The sequence below is a fragment of the Plectrocnemia conspersa genome, unplaced genomic scaffold (assembly GCF_051122295.1).
Source record: "Plectrocnemia conspersa isolate PC_06_02 unplaced genomic scaffold, ASM5112229v1 ptg000011l, whole genome shotgun sequence".
NCBI classification, from domain to species: domain Eukaryota; kingdom Metazoa; phylum Arthropoda; class Insecta; order Trichoptera; family Polycentropodidae; genus Plectrocnemia; species Plectrocnemia conspersa.
Window position 1 is genome coordinate 28,027,501 of NW_028277175.1, and position 19,288 is coordinate 28,046,788.

General features: G+C 31.3%; 1 protein-coding gene and 1 long non-coding RNA gene across 6 annotated transcripts in view; one reads left to right on the top strand and one right to left on the bottom strand.

Moving 5' to 3' along the window:
* Positions 1-904, bottom strand: part of LOC148230157 (uncharacterized) — a 4,986-nt gene extending 4,082 nt beyond the window's left edge. The window contains exon 1 of the long non-coding RNA XR_015811281.1: positions 1-904. This exon is cut by the window's left edge and continues 601 nt beyond it. This is a non-coding gene — a long non-coding RNA (uncharacterized LOC148230157).
* Positions 1-19,288, top strand: part of LOC148230155 (uncharacterized) — a 229,535-nt gene that overhangs the window by 184,080 nt on the left and 26,167 nt on the right. The gene's annotated exons all lie outside the window — the stretch shown is intronic.

A 19,288-nucleotide genomic window follows, 5' to 3' on the forward strand; every position in this document is an offset into this window, starting at 1 on the left:
GGGGCTTTGTCCCACAAATCCACTAGTTGTGATATTATTTAATTAAAAACTTTCTTTTCATATTAATATTCACAAGTATGTATGTGGCATGTATTACAGTTTGGATTCTGACATTGCATTCCAACTGCTATTGATCTAAATCATATACTGTATTAGCTATTATTTTTTTCTGATGCCAAACAATATTCTTCTTTGTATATCCATATTTTGCCATCATATCTATTTTCATTTAAAATAATCTCACAATCTCAATTTTCCCGTTCGCCGTTCTTCTTTCCGATCAGCATCTCGGACAATTGTATTGTTCGTTGTTGATTTTTTCAGTTTGATTCGCGAATGCATACAAGGCAAAGTCGCTCTCTTACATACTTTCTACCATTTTCGGACGAGAAATCTCGAGTCGTTCGCCTGCGATACGAATCGGTACCTCTCTCTTTACCAAAACTCTTCTTTATGTATACATAACTGTGTATTTAATGCCATTTCAGTTATTTCGCGCTGCACCGATCGTATCGATAATTCTCGATCACGATCCAAGTGGCGGATTCCGAAAATGACAGGTTGCTATTTCAGGAAATGTCGAATACAAAAAAAAAATAGTTGGGCGTCGTTAGAAAAACTAAAAGAGCAATTCAAAGTTGTTTTCGTATCAGATGATTCATAACACGACCTTGGTGTTTTATTATGATAATTTTATAATGGTTATGCCAAAATAATATATATGTGCAATTACCACCTTTGTCACTGCATTATAGAATCTCATAAAAAAAATATGAAAATAATTCAATTATTAGTAAAAAAATACTCGCAAGAACACTTTATTTTGATAATATTATATTGTCTTTTAATAAAGCAGCTCAGATCGAAGTCTATTTTATAAATAACATTGTAGCAAAAAACAAAATCACAATTTAATACTATATTATTGCTTTTAAGCTAGTGTTCTAAAACAATAAATGCGCAGCTCCTGTATTGCAAGCGTATTGCTATTATAGAAGGGATACTTTTTAATTAATTTAAAATATGCTGCTTATATCCATTGATATCCCTGGCGCCTTTCATTCTTGAAAACAAAATCTCTCAGAAACGTATGACTTACCAAAATATATTTTGATAAGCCACGCGCTTTTCGCGTTTCTCGAAAATTTGGTTCTGAGAAACGTCGTTATCTTATTGGGCGTAGCAACGATCGCCAAACTGTCCTACTATAATGGCAGATAATGAATATTTTTGCAAAGCGCACCTGAGATTTTTTTAAATAAAATAGAACTCCTAATGAAACTTTTGTGCTGAAAAAAAAACACGTTCTATTGAAAAAATACTAGTTGAATACTAATTTTTTAACATTAAAAACAATTGCGTTTTAATTTGATAAACCAAAGTTTTATCAAGTTAAAAACTGTGTACGACACTTCTAAATATAAATAGTAAAATATATTAATTTATGGAATACTACAATAATTTAATGCTGCGCAGCCAAAGTATTTTGATAGTATAATAATGAAATGATAATAAAAATACGTTATACAATTAAATATGCCTTATAAGCCTTGTATATTTTAATTAAATCTACTTAAAATATATTTATGGCTCATGTTTTGATACCCGTATTCGGCTCTTCTGTCTCAAAAGTTTGCCGACCCCCGTTATACTTTTGTTCTTTAAATACCCTGTTATACCTGTCGGGTTCGAGACGCTCGTGATTTTTACTTTAATGTAATGTAGAAAGTTGCCACAAAATGTTTTAATTATAAATACGAAATAAATAAATCAATCAGTCGCTAGAACTACAGTATCATACAGTCGTATTATTCATGGAGCAACCTTACTCCCCTCACTGTTCCATATTATTTGTCCATATAAAACACGGTGAAACACTAAGTTAATTGTTAAGGTCAAATTTAAGTTGAAGGTTAACACCAAGATGTGAGATCAACGACCAAAAATACCGCTTAATAGATGTTAAAACGACGTTTTTGATTTTGCGCACCTGAAAATTTAATCTGGTAAATACTTTATTCCTGAAAATAATGTTGTCATTAAAAATACTCTATTTTTCAAATATATTTTGAAATATGCTATTTGCTTAAATAATGTTGTTCCATGCAGAATATTCATTCTATTCAAACATAACACTGACAGTAGCAACTGAGTGAATTGGTAGTGCCTATAGGTTTCACCGCGGGATTCGGCGTTATTGCGGTACCTCACAGTAGTGCAACTATTACAAAATTTTATCTAATAAAAAGTTTATTATTTTCAATTAAATGTGATGCAAACCAGTACATAACTGTTTATATAAGCCTCTAAAAATCATTACTTACTGTTAATATGTTTACCTTGCCTTTTAATTTCACAAATTGTACTTGTTATAATTTTAGATTGGAAAATTTTGACTTAACAAGAGCGCCGAGAGTTAAAAGTATTTTAAAATCCTGAGTAAGGCCAAAAAACATTTGCTATTAAATTGCCTATTGATGTTACTCGCAATGTGCTCAACCTTTCTAGCGAGTGTTCTAGCCGAAGGGCTGAAATATGAATACAAATATATTTTCTCAGGACACATTTCTTTAGTTGCAACAAACTTTACTTTCGGAAAATGGCTTTTCTTTATTAATTAATAAATGAGATACTTGTGAAGTGACTCAAATTATAGCCTCACTTTCCTTTATGATTTGCTGTGTTTTTAAAATTAATTTAATGTTGCTGTGGACTATTCAAAAACAGATTATAAATCACTCAATTTGTATACTGAATAATGATTAAAATTCATATTCAGTGTATATAATTAGCCAACGAATAAAATGAGGTATTTGTGGGATACCCTAATATCCATGATAAATTATATATAATCACACAAATTAAATAGTTGCTAGTCATATTACTAAATACCTTTTTATAGAGCTCCTTCGCTTGTAGCAAAGCACTTTACACATGAACTAGCGTGTCTAGCTCCGAAACAGCTACCTACCTCCGATACCGAACCCTAAACCAAACTTCATTTTATTCACCTCGAACGCATAAAATTTTATTATCCAATACACCTACTGTTAGTATGTTTTCGCTGAAGACTGCGTGTTGTGCACACACTACAAAAACACAGCCAACACAGCCCTATCGATTTCTTTGATCGTAAGAAAACCCTAGCCACCAACACGCAATCGGGCTTCCTCGCTTCCCCCATTTACTGTTCCCAAGTGGGAAATGTAATAGTTCCCCGTCGAGAAATACTCCTTGCGCTCACCATGTGGCGCTGCATTTTTATGTTTTTCTTCCGTATTTCTGAGGCATCCTTGCAAATTCTATTCCGCAGTGCACTTCCTGTCTCAATATGAGCACAGTGTCTCGCTAGAGCATTTTCGTTGCTAAATTATACGTTAGTTGTGTAAATTTCGTGCTGCGAGTGCTTGTTTGATCACGTCATCTGCTGCACTGTGCTAAATAACGTTTCAGTGGTGAAACGTGTAAAATTTGCATCACAATAGCTGTGAATTTTTAACGATTCAATATTTGAGTAGATATGGTAATTGCGTGCTAACTTAATTCAGATAGTTGTGCTTATTATGTATCTGCATATTTGTGGCGAAAATATTTAATGTTATCTTTAATGCATTGATCAATTGATGATAATATCCATGAAGTTGCGGTCCAACTAAAAAGATGAAATAAATTTCCAGGAGAGTACAATAATTCACAATCTTCACTGTTCCGTCGATGAAGTAGATACCTTCCATTCTAGAATATAAGAAACACCCCCAATGGATTTCGCACAATAGTTTGGAGCTATTTTTCTGTGTATCTTTTACAATGTATTCCATTTAATCTGTATAAATAATTTTCCTCTTGTTTGAGAACGTCACTCTCCCCCAATCCAAAATAATCCAGCTTTTGTGCGTATTAGTCGCATTTCTTCAGTCAATATCAGGGACAAAAGTTGGCTAGTAAGTGGTCGTTTTTTTAATATTTTCGTTTCATTAGAATCCACGTCAAAAGCAATAAAATCGTGCCGTCGCTGTTGCAGTGGGAACGCTCGGTTATCTAGCATTCATATTAGGACTTTATATAACAATATTACGACAAAGTGAGAATAAAATAAACCAAATTTTGATCAATGAGAAAGCGCAAATAATAATTATCCCTTCTCAGAAGTAAAAAATCCACGTCAAAAGCAATAAAATCTTGCCGTCGCAGTGGGAACGTTCGGTAACGAGCTATGGCAATCGTTGCTCTGATGAGTATTTTTCTCATTCGGGAGTACCACAGGGATCCAATCTGGGCCCTCTTCTTTTTTCTCTTTATTAACGATATATAATACATGCGGAATGAATACTTATTATATGCAGATGACCAAAATTCGCACAAATTCTATATATTTTCACATTTTTCAAATCCCGTAACATTTTAGGCGGAGGTGTTTTAAGCAGAAATAATTTTGTCGAAGATTTGAGAGTTACGATCGAGCAGAAATGGAGATTTTCTATAAGCATCGCCAAAGTTTGCGATAAAGTGTCAAGGATGCTCAATTTCTTTATGCGGAGCGCGTGTTACTAACGCGTAATATCGCATAAAACAAACAACTAAATGAATCCGATTATGTTCATAGAATTTATTCCAAATATTTATAACTTTTACATATAAAATCATGTATTTATTCCATTCAGATGTGAAATGATCGACTGTACTTCATTTACAATTGAATGATCCTTATTTGCAATAGCTAAGTTTTTTTAATTAAAAAAAAAATCCTTTTTATTCACACTTTTAAAACTTGAATAATGAGAATTAACAAATTAAAAATAATATCGAAGGAATGGCAAAAAAATTATAATTTGTTTTTATTTTTTTAATATGCGTCTCACTGTTTTGTCGCTACGCTCTTTTGTTCGCGCTCTTTTGTCTGCGCTCTTTTGTCCACCAACCGTCAATGCTCTGTGACTTTCGATTGCGAACTTTAAAGTGCCGTAGAGTCGCGATCGCGTTTTTTATTTTTTCACATTTTTGCCGTTATAATTTTAAAAAATATTTTTATCAGTTACCGATTAATTTTCTTGCTAACCACTTAAATACTATATAGACATATTAGTTTATAGGATTGCAACTACTTTTAAATCCACGAGTGTGTTTTCTCGATATGTTTTCTCAAAAATTTACCGAGAAAAATTTTAAATCAATAAATTTCATAGACCATTTTTTATTTAAAATAAAATTTGTATGAATAGTTTTAAATGTTTTACCACTGCGGCATTTTTTATATTATACCGAGACAAACAAGATGGGTCCGTGCAAAATGGTTGAAAATATGCATGCTTTCTTGGAAGCTTTTAATATAAGTCGTACTCGAATGGCATTTTCTTACGATTTTCTTATTGGCCTTATTCTTGCATTGATAAATTAAAAACAACATTAGTATCAGATAATAAGTAACCGTTTTGCGTACGAATCGGCAGATTGCAAAAATTTATGGGGGCTTTACACAGAGCTTCGCCATAAAATTTGCTTTTTTTTAATATTTTAAAGAGGTTTTTTCATCTTGTTCGAAATATAAAAAATATACAATAGCAACTTTTTGGCAATTTAAATACGGGGGTACGAAATTATTTTATAACTAGACGTTCTATAATTCGTTGAAGTAGATTGATCCGTTCTGGTTCTTTACGTTATTTGCGTCCATTACAACAAATCATGATTTCAGATATCTATTTATCAATAATATGCGGTATTATTATGAACACATACTATACATTACATATATGATTTTTTTTATTTATCAAAAGTGTAAATGAGAATTCTCATTTTTCAATGAAATTTAAAACATCGAGAAACCAGAATGTATATTTTTCATCATCGTTTAAGTATGTCAAAAACATTAAAGCATTACATCACCAAATCAACGGTATTGTAACGTATCCATCATTAAAACATGATTTTCTCCAAATAGAGGAAGCACTTTTCAAAGATTCCTGAATGGCCACTTAACTAGGAGAGTTTGACTGATTCATATTTAATTTGTACGCGTCTCTAAAATAACGCCATAATTTTGTTTCCAAATCAGGAAACCGAGAGGAGGAACGTTCGTGTTACGTAACGTGTATATAAAATATATTTATCCACGTGTAGTCTGCACTCTTTCAGCTGCCACTCTCTTACGACATCTTGGTAAACATTTCAAAAGTATGGCGTGCAGAACACCAACAAACACTTGTACTGCCTCTTAGAGGATAGAATTACTCATTGTTACTCGGCGCAGAATGTCGCATGAATGCACTTCAATTGGCGCTCTATCGGCTGAAAGCTCTATAAGTGGTAGTAGGATGATGAAATGCCCTTCATACAATACTGTCACATTTCACAAGAGACTTGTTGGTGACAGTAAGCATCCTACTTTGAGAAACATTAGACAAGATTATTAGTTTTACATAAGTGTCGAATATAGAATGTATAGTAAAAATATGTACATAGTCCACTTACTTCATGAGGAGAAAAAATATTGTTATGTCTCATGAATCTAGATGAATTAAAAAACTTTATGGCTAACATGGGTTCTGAACTGAAAAACAATACACCTTTAAAACATATTCTTATTTTGTAAAAAATCATATTTAGTACAGATTGGACCACTTTTGAAAATTCAATAAAAATCTACAGAATTTGTATCTCAATGAAAAATAGTCGTATAAATGTCCACCAACCTTCCGCATGCATTTTTCAAATCTGGTACCTAGGTTTTGAGACACTATGATACAAACTGCGTGGGATCTTTTCACAAACATGTATTCATACTCCCTCGTGAATCGATCCATTGCGACTAAATTTCCAAGGACCAAAATCCCGCGTGGTTCCCGCTCAGATGCAATTTAAAATATATAATAAATATATAATACTTTATATACAATATAAATTTTAACGATGTTTGGATTATAAACTGCACATTCTTGTTGAAAACTTAACTATGATTACTTTCATATTGCACTATATGCATATTTATGTATGTAATAAAAATCAAATCGTTGCTATTTATATTTTTTAACATTAACTCAAAATAATAGATACATTAAATCAATTGAAAAGTTTAAACATAAATTTGTATGATGTAATAATTATAAACTGAACATTAAATTGCAAACTTATGATTACTAACAATTTAAATGTTGATCTCTAAACTATTAAATTAAAGTAATGTTTATTGATCTTTATTATTCTATTAAAAATTATCATTATTCTATTAAATATTGGGAATCAAAACTTTGTTTATGATTATATGAACTTTTACTTAAGTTTTATATTTTTAATCATTTATAAATAACAATAAAAAACATATTGTGCTTTAGTTAAAATAAACTTTCTTGAAAATTTTCAACATCTGCACGTTCTCATTACAATCTTAGATTTTCTATTCTAATAATAATTTCGATATTGAAACTGTTTTGTGCTAAGATAACTGTATTATTATTTAGTTATAAATCAGCTTGAATATATTCATATGAATTTCTCTTATTTGCAAAACATAAATTCATACGGTACAAAATAAACATTTTCATTAAGCGTCTAAGCGAATTTTCAATAATTTGCTTTATACAATTAAACATAACCTTGAGCTGTTAAATGTAAGCTTAAATTTAATTTTTTTATACTGTATAGTATATGCATATTATAAAATCTTAGAGCCACGTCAAAAATATGAAAATTAAATATTGTTTAGTCCGCAAAAAAACAAATAGAAGACGTGTGTTATTCTGCAATAATATATTTATTTATTTGGCTAAGTCATAAAATTAGCATTTTTATACTTTTTTTTATTGTTTTTACATTTTTAGCTATGTGTTTATATATATGTATGTATCTAATATCTATATGTATATATTCAGTGTAATCAGTTTAAGAACTATGAATGGTCCTTCCATCGCGAAAATGCCGCCCCCAAGTATGTGCCGCCCGAGGCGGTCCGCGTCATTGCATTTAGTATCTAAAAATAGGTTCGCTGATTATTTAACAAAAATTGCGCACAGCGAAAATCCTGATCATAGATGATCAATATACTTTAAGAATACGTATATATATATATAAAAAAATCTGAGATGTTAATATTATGATCTTTTAATAATATTTTACAATTATATTAGTAATTTACATTGGTATGATACACTTATATACAATATATATTTGTCAATCAAATAATTACTTATGCTCAGAATTTTCGTTTGCGCAATAATACGGTCACCTAAAAAAATGCCATTCTATGATCTCTTAATTTTGATTTTAAAATGGATAACAATGTGCTTCATCGGAGAGAAGTGGTAATATATTTTAAATGGAATATACATGTATATAAAACATAGTGGATTAATATTGACTATCCATTAATCGAATACTTATGATTTATTGAACGATTTGTGTCCCATCTCAAAAACAATGCACCCATATCCGTCACCAATATATAAATCCAACTGCCTATTAGGGAGCATTATCCCAAATACCTCGACGAAAGACTGGCCATTATCGCATTTTATTGGGTGCTAACTGCTAACGTCAGTACCTACCTTTTGTCCTTTCGATGCTTTTCGAGCGTGAAATTGAGCTTTCTTCTAACTACACCACTTTTCCGGCCCAATGGATATCCGGATTCGACTCGGATTCTTGGCATAATCGATATTCGCGTGCATTGCACACAATCGACGCAAAAGTGGATCAAGCCAAGACCGCAGACAAAAGAAATCTGATATCCCACGATTCGCTGGAAATCATAAGATAGTGTCGAGATAATGCATAAAGGCACGTTTGTCACCCATGTATGGAAGATTAACATACATGTGTGTCACCAGAATACGTGAGAGCGTTTCAGAGATGAGTCAAGATAAGAATGATTCAGACGACAAGATTGGAATTATTAAGATTAGTTTGATGTGTATTTGCAATGATTATTTTAATTGCGTAGATTATTATCTCATTATGATTCGCATCAAAAATTTATATAACCCGCAGGATTAAAGCGAGCAATGTGTTTTTTTCTGTTGCATAATTTTCAAAGGAAACCATCCGAATAAAAGTACTTTTCAAACAGCACATGTGTTAAACCGAACGGCGAAAAGCCACCATAGCTTGCTTTTAATAGTAGCATAGACCGTACTATGCAAGCATGTGAAAATTTAATTTCAGCTCGTTCTTGAATAACATTTTCATACATCACGTCCCTAATGCCTGCTCGCTCGCTCTCCAGCCAGCCGTGGATCGATTCGTCTGGAATTTCCAGGAGAGGCTTATCGCAGACTAGATGCAATTCAAAAGACTACTATATAAAATATACATATACTCTCCATTTACCACTACTGTAAATCACGTGAAAACTGCTATCTCATGCATTAATCGCATCCTGTCTCAGTAGCACACTGGGTCTTTTTCTCAAATCTTATATCCATAGAAGCGAATCTTATAATCAAGGTCAAGGTGATCCATCTACAAATTTTATCATTGGAGAACGCCCGCAGTTCCTGCTGATTTGTATTCGCGACCGAGGCGCCTGCTGCTTAAAAAAATACAATGCTTTTGAGAGTTGAGTAATTTTGCGCTTCCTCTGCAGAGTGCCTATTGTCTCGCCCGTGCGACTGTAATTGTGTTTGTCTCGATTTGCATACACCGATATGGCTATAGACGCAATCTGTCGTCCCACCTGTCTCGTTTGTGTACAACCTGCTTTTAAATCGATTCAATTTAGTCGTCAGATCTTTTAGAAAGGCTATAAAGAGACATTCATCAAACTGATAACACTAGAACCAGATGCGATTCTTATGTAAAATTAACTCTTATTCTACACCTGAGTGTTCAACTCTATAATACTCTCATATGATAGTCCTTTAGTTGATAATAATGCTAATTCACACACATCTTATACCAGATGTAAAATCTCTTAGATGGCAAGAGCAATGAGACGTCTTATCTATAGTTAATGAATTAAGTAAGATGAACAGTGCTTATTTTTTATTCATATAATAAAAATATTAAGCAAACCTGTGTTGAATTTGCGGTATTTTTTTAATTATTTATTTTTCATAAATTTATGCACTGTGATTGGTCAATCCCTCTGAGGGGCGGTATCAGTACGTGTAAGTACACAGAGTAGTATTTGTTCTTTTTCTTGCCTTGCTCTAAATGCATTTTTAATTTTATTTTTAACCTTTATTTGAGTATTTATTTTTGTGCACTGTAAGATTTATTTTAATTCGATTTTCATAGTGATAATGTTTAAATTTTCTTTCGACTCTCAAAAATATTAATAGTCCAAGAAGAGTGACTATATTTTTTTCATGATCCTAAAGTGCAACTGAGTAAATTGTGTGAACAGGTTGCCATTCAATAAATTGTCAAATGGGTTTTAATCAGGTTCTTAAAGAGTAACTATACAGTTTTATATATGATATAGATAAAACATATGGATGATTTTGTGCTGAACCTATAAAATTTTAGTTGTGCAATAATTAATATTTATAGTCTACCACACTTAGGTTGAACTCTTGAGAGTTTGAGTAAACGGTCAGTGTTAAGCAGTGCTTTCTTGGATTTCTAAAGTCTTATACATAACATTAGAACGGAATAGCGCAGTTCATGGCGTCTCAGACTAGTAACTCTGAGGTTACGGGTTCGAGCCCCGACGGTGGCACTCGAATTTTTATTTGTAAATGCGTTATAGCTAAAAAAAACAGCCTTATCTGCAGTGACATCTATTGGTTATAAAGTAATATAAAAATCACCGATTCCCAGACTTTAGTTAGGTATTAATTATATAGTAAATTAAAGTTGGTACAGATTTAACCTGTTGTAACGCATTGGGCTTACGCTTATCAAGTTACAACGAAAGATTTAAAGAAAAAATAACGATTGCCTAATGATATACAATAATTCGTTGACTAATACTTAAAAATCTTGGATTCGATTTACATATACCTATTGTTTTTTTATTTGCATCGAAATTATTATATGATCATAATTCCCATCGACCATCAAAGATTAAGTTTTCCTGTATTTTTTTAATCTCACTGATTAATAATTACGATAAACTTGAGCTAGGTCATGCATATTTATACACAGTAGACCCCGAATAACACGGTAAATTGGGGGCGTGCTATTTGGGTGCGTGTAGTTGGGAGACTAGAAAATACTAGTACATACGAATCAGGCGCGACTAGTGAGATATCCTCTCTTTGGCTCACCTCACACAAATAGCACGTCCCCAATTTACCGTGTTATTCGGGAGTCTATTCTACATATATTGATTGTATTCAGTAATAATTAAAGCGTATAAACTATAACATGTATTTCACTGACTGACAAACTTTGATTTAAATATGTTGTTTTACTACTTATTTAGTAGTTTTTGGTTGTGTTTACCTTGTTGTAACGCATTGGGCTTACGTGTGTTATTTTACAACAGTGTTTTTTTTATTTATTTACAATAAATAAATAAAAATATAACTCAAAATGATATTGTCATATTGTTAAATACATACAGATATTACTAAGCTCAGTGTTTAGAAGGTCAAGCTTAGTGTATTCTTGTTGCTTAACATCATAAAAATGTAAAATTATATTTACGCTATAAATAGGAATGTCCTTTTATATGTGAGGAATAATCATTCCGTACCACGCGGTCCGTCAAAACACTTGATAATATCGATCTAAACCCGTGTCGCAGCTATCTTATAATGTAATTATTTATCAACAATCAGGTTGCACTATTTTTTTTAATATAATAATATATATAACCTCTCTTTTAGTCCAAGCCAGTAACAAAGTAGTAGCTAGATTTAGTAGCATGAGTTTGGAAAAGTCGATCATTATATTTATCTGATTCTGCTTACGCCGACCAGCAAACTTTGTATTTTAAAAGATCGAATTAAATTAGTTTAAAGATAATCTATTTCTGAAACTAATTTTGCCGCAAAAATTATGAATGGTCTTGACTTTTTTAATTAAAAAATACTAAACATTGTAAAGTGCATATTTGTTATTTTATACTAATTATATAAAATGTCACGTCTTTTCAAAATCTTTTTTATTAAACGTTCTTCAATCGTTCTTTAATTCAAAATAAGTTTTTTGATGTTTTTGTTAGCATCGCTTGAATACTTTTTTAATTGTTTATAACAAAAAGCTTATCCTGTCTGCCATAGTATGATTCAATCCCATTGTTTGTTGTTTTGTATTTTTTTTCAAGTCAGATGTTACAACACATAGCCTTAATTTCCATATCGATTAAATCTATATGAGGACAATTTAAATGAGCAATATTATAAAATAATTGTTCCGTAAAACGAATTGTTTGTGCATTACTGTTGGAAAGGTTAGAACTAGGGATTGCAATAATACCGATATTACCGAAAAAAACAGTCAATACCGGTATTACCGGTACTATTTTTGGATGTTACGATTATCCGAAAGAATCTAATGAGAATAAAGTACGTAGAAAATTGTAAATCTGTTTGTTCAAAATACGACATATTTAAGATGTGATTTATTTATATTATTATTTTTTATTTATTGCACAATTAATAATAATTTTAACATATCGCAATAATATTTACTTTTGAAAGATTTTTCTCTCGAATAATCATGTTAAAAATAACACTAATTAAATTTGAGTTATAAATGTTTATGTTAATATTATAGAACTCAGACAATTTTGCCTAATGATGCGACTTTTTTTTAATCATTGATTTGTTTTAGTGCTATAGTTTTCTTGTATTATAGAGACTTGCGGTGTTCTCTTCACTCTCCAATATACACTAAGCATCATTCTCTAGTTCAAGTTGTTTGTGGTTTGTACTACTACAAATCTTTCGCTGTGATTGTAAGATGTATGCTTAGTTGTTTTTACCCCTTACAAAATCCATCAAAATAACTCACTGGTACTTGTAGTCGTAACCCCCTTTCACACATTCAAGTGAGCATTAAAACCCCAAACCAACAACACTAAATATAACTTCCCTCGCCACTGAAATAATATCGCTCTGGTGTACGCGTATATATTTTTTCTTTCAGTTTTTGCCTAACGAGTGTTTGATGAATGGGTCCGCGTTTGCCTCCACTTTGCTCTCGTTTGCCTTTGACTGTTGTGCACAAAGCGTTACGCAAAATTAAAACCTTTCTATTTTTTTCTTCTCATCCGACATACCACGCCAGCCTCTTTGAAGTCTCCTGCCGAGGTTTCTCGAACGTGTAATTACGCGTTTTAGTCCGTGTCTCTGCTGCAACTGTCGAATATTATGCCCATAATTCCATCTCGCATTTATGTCGTTTATCTTATAAGCCCACACGCGTGCAGTCTGTGGCTCTTAATAAATTAATTTTCGACTTTTGTCTTGCGCCCACAACTTCTAGGCTTGGTCGTAATTCTCGGACGACAAGGTTACAAAAAAGTCTTGCACTTTGTAATTTGCCTCCAAAAATCGACCTTGCGTGGATTCATCGGATGTTATCGTGTTTTTTTGTAGACGCTGTATTTCTATCAAATCTCATTCTCAAGATCAAGAATGAAATTTTACAACTTATATAAAAATGTCAGAAGATAAGAAAGTTAAGTTACAATTACACTTAATTTATTGATCCAATTATTTGCATAATTTATTGCGTTAGATTTGCATTTTCTCGCGCATTCGTGTAGGGAAATTTTCAACTAAATAGTCGTTTTATGTGGGAATGGAATGAAGTGGGTTTTTTCTTCTCTGCGTGTAAAGGTTTAATGGTAAACCAGTTTGTTTCAAACCATTTATTGTGCATATTTGCATGATTTAAATAAATTCATGTTTTCGATGGTTTGTGCAGTGATTTTTATTCTTCCTGCACCATTTAAAATATTTCAGCAATTTCTGAACATTTTATAACTATGATTGACTTTTAGAACTTGAACATTACCACCTTGAAAATACTATCCGTTATTTTCTGTGTTACTCTGTGTTACTGAAATTTCTGATTTCTTGATGATTTTTGATTTCTCGATAAATTTTGATGAATGAAAAAATGTATCTAATACAGTAAAGTATTTCGAATACATTATTAAATATTATTCTTAAAATAACCCTTTGAAAAACACATGCCATCTAAAATATAATCAAAATGCATTCCAATGATTTAATGGAGTCGCGAGGTTCTTAGAATTCGTTAAACCATCTGCGAATAATTTATTTTTCAATTTTACATATTTCTCCTTTTGAAGAATATTATTTTTTTAACTAGTGAAAGATTCTGGATTTTTTAAATATTTAATTATTGACATCAATATCTGTTTTTTTTCGATTATATAATTTATCTTTAATTGCCCGTTGTAATTTCGAGCTCAGCTCAAAATTAATATTTTACAATTGTTTTAATGAAAATGTTGAGGCCCTTCGACTGTCAATAATAATCATGAGACAGCTGTTACAAAAACAATATTAAAAAACCTTTTCGATTATCGAAAAATAAAAATAGTTTTGCATTCTGCGATTCCCTTGCGTAATTTATTCTTATTGAGGCGATTTCTTAGGTCACCAAAGCAAAGATAAAACCGCCGGCCGGTTAGAGTAATAGATTGCTCATTCAAATAATTTCGATCTTCCGAGAAAGTATGAATATTTTCAAACATTTGGCACGAACACATTCGGAATGGTTTCTCAATATGAGTGTCTTATTTTATTATAACAAAAATAAGGCGAGTTCAAATGTTTAATTGAAATTAAATTTTGTCATTAGACTATTATTTTTTTTGTTATTAGGCATGTACCTACCTCTACTTATGCAGCGTTATAAAAAGAACAGTGATTGTAAACCTTTTAAAAATATTGGTACGAATTTAATATAAACAATTAAAATTATCAAAAACATTTTTATATATTATTTCTTAATAACTCAGATAGTATTTTTTATGTGAAATTTATTTTCGTATCCTTGTTATTTATAACAACTAACAGACAAAGTAGTGAAGGGGAAAAAAAACGCTTTTGTAATTGCTGAAATTTCAGAAATGACATATATTTCCGAGTTGATATTGTGCCGCTGTGTGCATATTTATCAATGTTTGATATTTTTTTTTATCTCTTTGAATTAATATAAGTAATGGTATTTATTATGGTCATATTTTATTAGTCTTTTCGGCAGCAGTAATATATAAAATAAAACTTTCTACTGATATAGTTTGAAACACGTATTCTATTATTTTAAAAATAAAAATAAATAGTCTTAATACTTTTTAGTCTTTATAGCTTTGCGAATATATTAGAATATTTTACCGTTTACTAAGCTGAAAATATCACATTTGTTAACATTAACTGCTATTTATAAAATACATAATAAAAATACTATTTCGGCTTAAGATTCTGGCGTAAGCTCTTCGTACATCTTATTACTTTTAAAGTAGCTTGTATTTTGAAAATTAAGAATAGTATAGTAGACCATGTCAATGTTAATACAAATATAGCTGTATATGCCGAAACTTTCCCTGCACTATAACTGCATTTGAAATAAATTCTAGATCACATTACCGTAGAATTAGATAAATAAAATACTTTTAATGCGTAAGAGAGACAACGATTCTCCTTCATAAATCTTCTAAAAACGTAAAAAAAAAATCGATCCATTTCTTGATCGCATTGTAACTACAGAAGGTGGTCTGCAATTTGGTTTAACAAAAATTATGTTTCAAAAAATATAATATACAATACATTTTTACTGCTTAATCTTGTGCCCGCACTGATTAATCTAAAAGGTTTAATTCTCTTGTACGACAATGCAAGATTACTTATTGTTATTGCATATTGAGAACCATACATTTCCTACAAAAACCGATTCGAGACACTCATAACTCATGCTCAGATGCATCATGTCAAAGCGATCTTGCAATATTTGAAATCCGTGCCCGAGAGGACACTTCAGCTTCGAATGCAACTTCTATTTTGGTCCCTTGCTTCGACTCTCCAGCGTTGCCGGGCATCGTTCGTTATTAGCGTCGCCTGTTTATTCCCATTACTTTTTTCTCTCCTTGTCTTCTCTCTCCTGAAGCTCAGCTTTTTTGGTCTGGAACACTCCAGAGGAGTCACGCATGCGTTCGCTCCAACCGAATTGAGTGGGCGGAAAGCAATCATCTGATACTTTTCAGTCGTTAATTAGTTCGATAGTCTGAGTTTTAATTACGTTTTTGATTTCCATGGCCTTGACTTCCAAGCAATCTACACTGCTAAAAATACACAATTGACTCACGGAATGTATTTAATTTGCTCACGTACTTTCTTCTTCTGCACGTTTCGTGCGATGCGAATGGTTTCCGTTTTGCGTTTGTATTTTTAAAATCACTACACTTCCCCCTTCATTTTAATTTCATTAAAAAACATGTATCGTAGAAAGCGAAACCTTTCCACGGAATTGTAATGGATATCGTCGTTGAGGTTTGCATTATCGCAGTTGGTTGCAAAATCGTGGTCACAATCGGAAATATCTTATGTCATATGTATGAATGACGATGACCTAATGTTGGATAAAAGACATGTATACATGTGAAATTTGAGCTTTACTTCCAATCATTTATATCAACTTTAATCGAATTTTTTTGAAAAAAAATGGTGAATAATTTCTGTATGAAATGCGCCGTTTAGTTGTTTTGCAAACTGTATTGTAAATATACTAAAAATAACATATGGTCCTAAAACATATCTTGCACTTCCCTACTGTACTCTGTCACTAGCAATTCTCCAGAATCAAAATCTATATTTGTACTAACCTATGTATTTGAACAATTATTTATTTCTAAATATATACATAATAAATACATATTCAAATATAGGATAGTATAAAGAAGGATAGATAATTTTAGAGATTGCTAGTAACGAAGTAAAGTAGGGAAGTCCGAGTCTATAATCGTTTGTTATGCTTTCTTGCGATTTATTGTTTCTTTTTTTATGCGTGATTTACATTTACACGTAAAAACAATAAGATATACAATAAATGTGTACGCTCTTTTACATGAACTCATTCGCTAAAGGCTCAATTATGTAAAACCAGCAAGTGAAAAATATGTTATAACTGCATTTAATTTGAAAGCAATAAATTTTGCTCTGTATGTAGTTTGATTTCACAATGAACGTATGAGCGTGTTCCGGGGCAAAAAACTTGTACGATAAACATAGAAGTTTTTCGTGAAAATGTTTATTTAAAAATGTAAATGTACTACTATATACTCAATATAAACTTACTTGTATATTCATACGGAAGATTTCCATATTCCTTCAGATCCAAATATCTGAATATTTCATTATATTATACGTCTGTGTTAAATAAACTCCGAAGTAACTACATTATTCAGATGCCTCTACTTTACACTCTGAACATGTTTTATTTATAATCAAAAAAATATTTATATTTATTGTACTTAGAATTATTTACACTTGCGAATTACTAGTCTGATTAAACTTTTATTCAATCCAGAAGTGATTATAACTCTTTATAGAATCCACCATTTCGTGTAATTACCAAGCCAAGTGTTATTCTACAAATTTGTAAGACCGAAATCGTAGGGGTTGGGTTTAATCTCTTGATTCCGAAAGTACCTCTCTATTCCTTTGAATGTCGCAGAGGGTTCGCACCCTTGCCCGCATTCCATTTATGCAATTGTCAAGATTTAGTGAGTAATTCACTAAGCTCGTTTAAATTTACTAACCCAAATTTTTCTGAAGAGCATCACTCCCCTCTAGACTTTATTACCGTCGCGTCGGTCGGATCGATCTGTGCATTAGCGTTCCCGGTTATTTTGATTATAGGACATCGCCGATAATGTCGGTTATTGCTCTCGGATGCTGCGGTTACTACCGTGTGCTTGGGTGGAACGAGATTCTTGATTCGGATTGAGAATTCACCCTCAGAGGCATTATTAGCGTCTGGGTCCACAAGCGCATTCAATAGACCTATTCAAGAGAAAATTACCAGTGTAGAAGTACTAGCGAACAAAAATAATTCTAGGAGCGCCTGGAATGATTAAGTGTACATTCTGTAATGTAAGATGACAACAATGTATGTTCCATAAAAAAATTGTGATGTGTGGAATGCACATAAATGTATATACTCTTCAGCTCACTCACTCACATTTTTCCTTATCTCATTTCAATGTTCTCTATATTGTTGAGAACAGAAAAAAGTCGCAAGAAACACCATATCTGGTAAATACGGAAACTGCGGCATCACGACGTTGTCGTTTTTGTCAACAAAATCGCGATTTAGTGAGCAAGTGCGATATCGTGATGCCAAACGCATAAGATGTCAAATTTTTTATTCTCTATATAAACAACGTAATTATCTTTATTGACCGTATGATCTCTTATTGAAATATATAGGTATATTCAAAGAAAACCGTAAAATGAACCTTGATTTTTGATCTAAAAAAAAGTTTTATGGCGCTTTTATATAGATGATTAGAAAATCGCACTTAAATAGTAAAAATAATATTACACGGCTTAACAAGTGCGCATTCCTCGGCGAAATTATTTTCAAAAACGTTGACAAAAAATCGCATACCACCAAATATTTTTTTTAATATGCAGTTTTTTAATTATAGTATTTTTATGCCATGTATACATTTAAATATATACTACTAACTACTTACTTAGTAATGACTTGATTGTGTTTACCCCGTTGTAACACATTGGGCTACGCCTGTCATGTTAATACAATATATAAATAGGCATCGTTATACTTGAATTCAATATGCACATATTTTTTATATTTGATTTTATTATTTTAATAAATAGTTGTTATTAACAAAATAATTTTACTTTGATATTTTTAAAATACATAATTTTAAAACATATTTTTTGGAACTCAGCTTTAATTGAATTTAATGTTTTATGTATAGCTTAAAAAAAACAATTACAAAAATATTATTCATTTTTAGTATTTTTATCTGTTATATGATTTTTTTTAATGTATTAATATTTTTTTTTTTAAAACTAAATTATGTTTTCGTAGTTTTATTCAAATCGCCCTAAAACTTTTATGAAAAATTACAAAGATTTTGATCGTTAGCTAGTTTAAAATATAACAAAAATCGTAACATTGTTAAAAAAAATTTTTTCAAAAATTCTAATAATTTTTTATCTCTTATTTATACGAGAAATCATGCTTTTCGTTGACACGATAATATAATTAATAGTTTTAATAAAATCGCTATGAAACGTTTTAAATACTTAAGCCTAATCCGCCATCTTATTTTAAAATGGCCGCTATACAAAAAAAAATACAAAATCATAACTTTGTTAAAAAATCCTAAATAAAAAGGTAA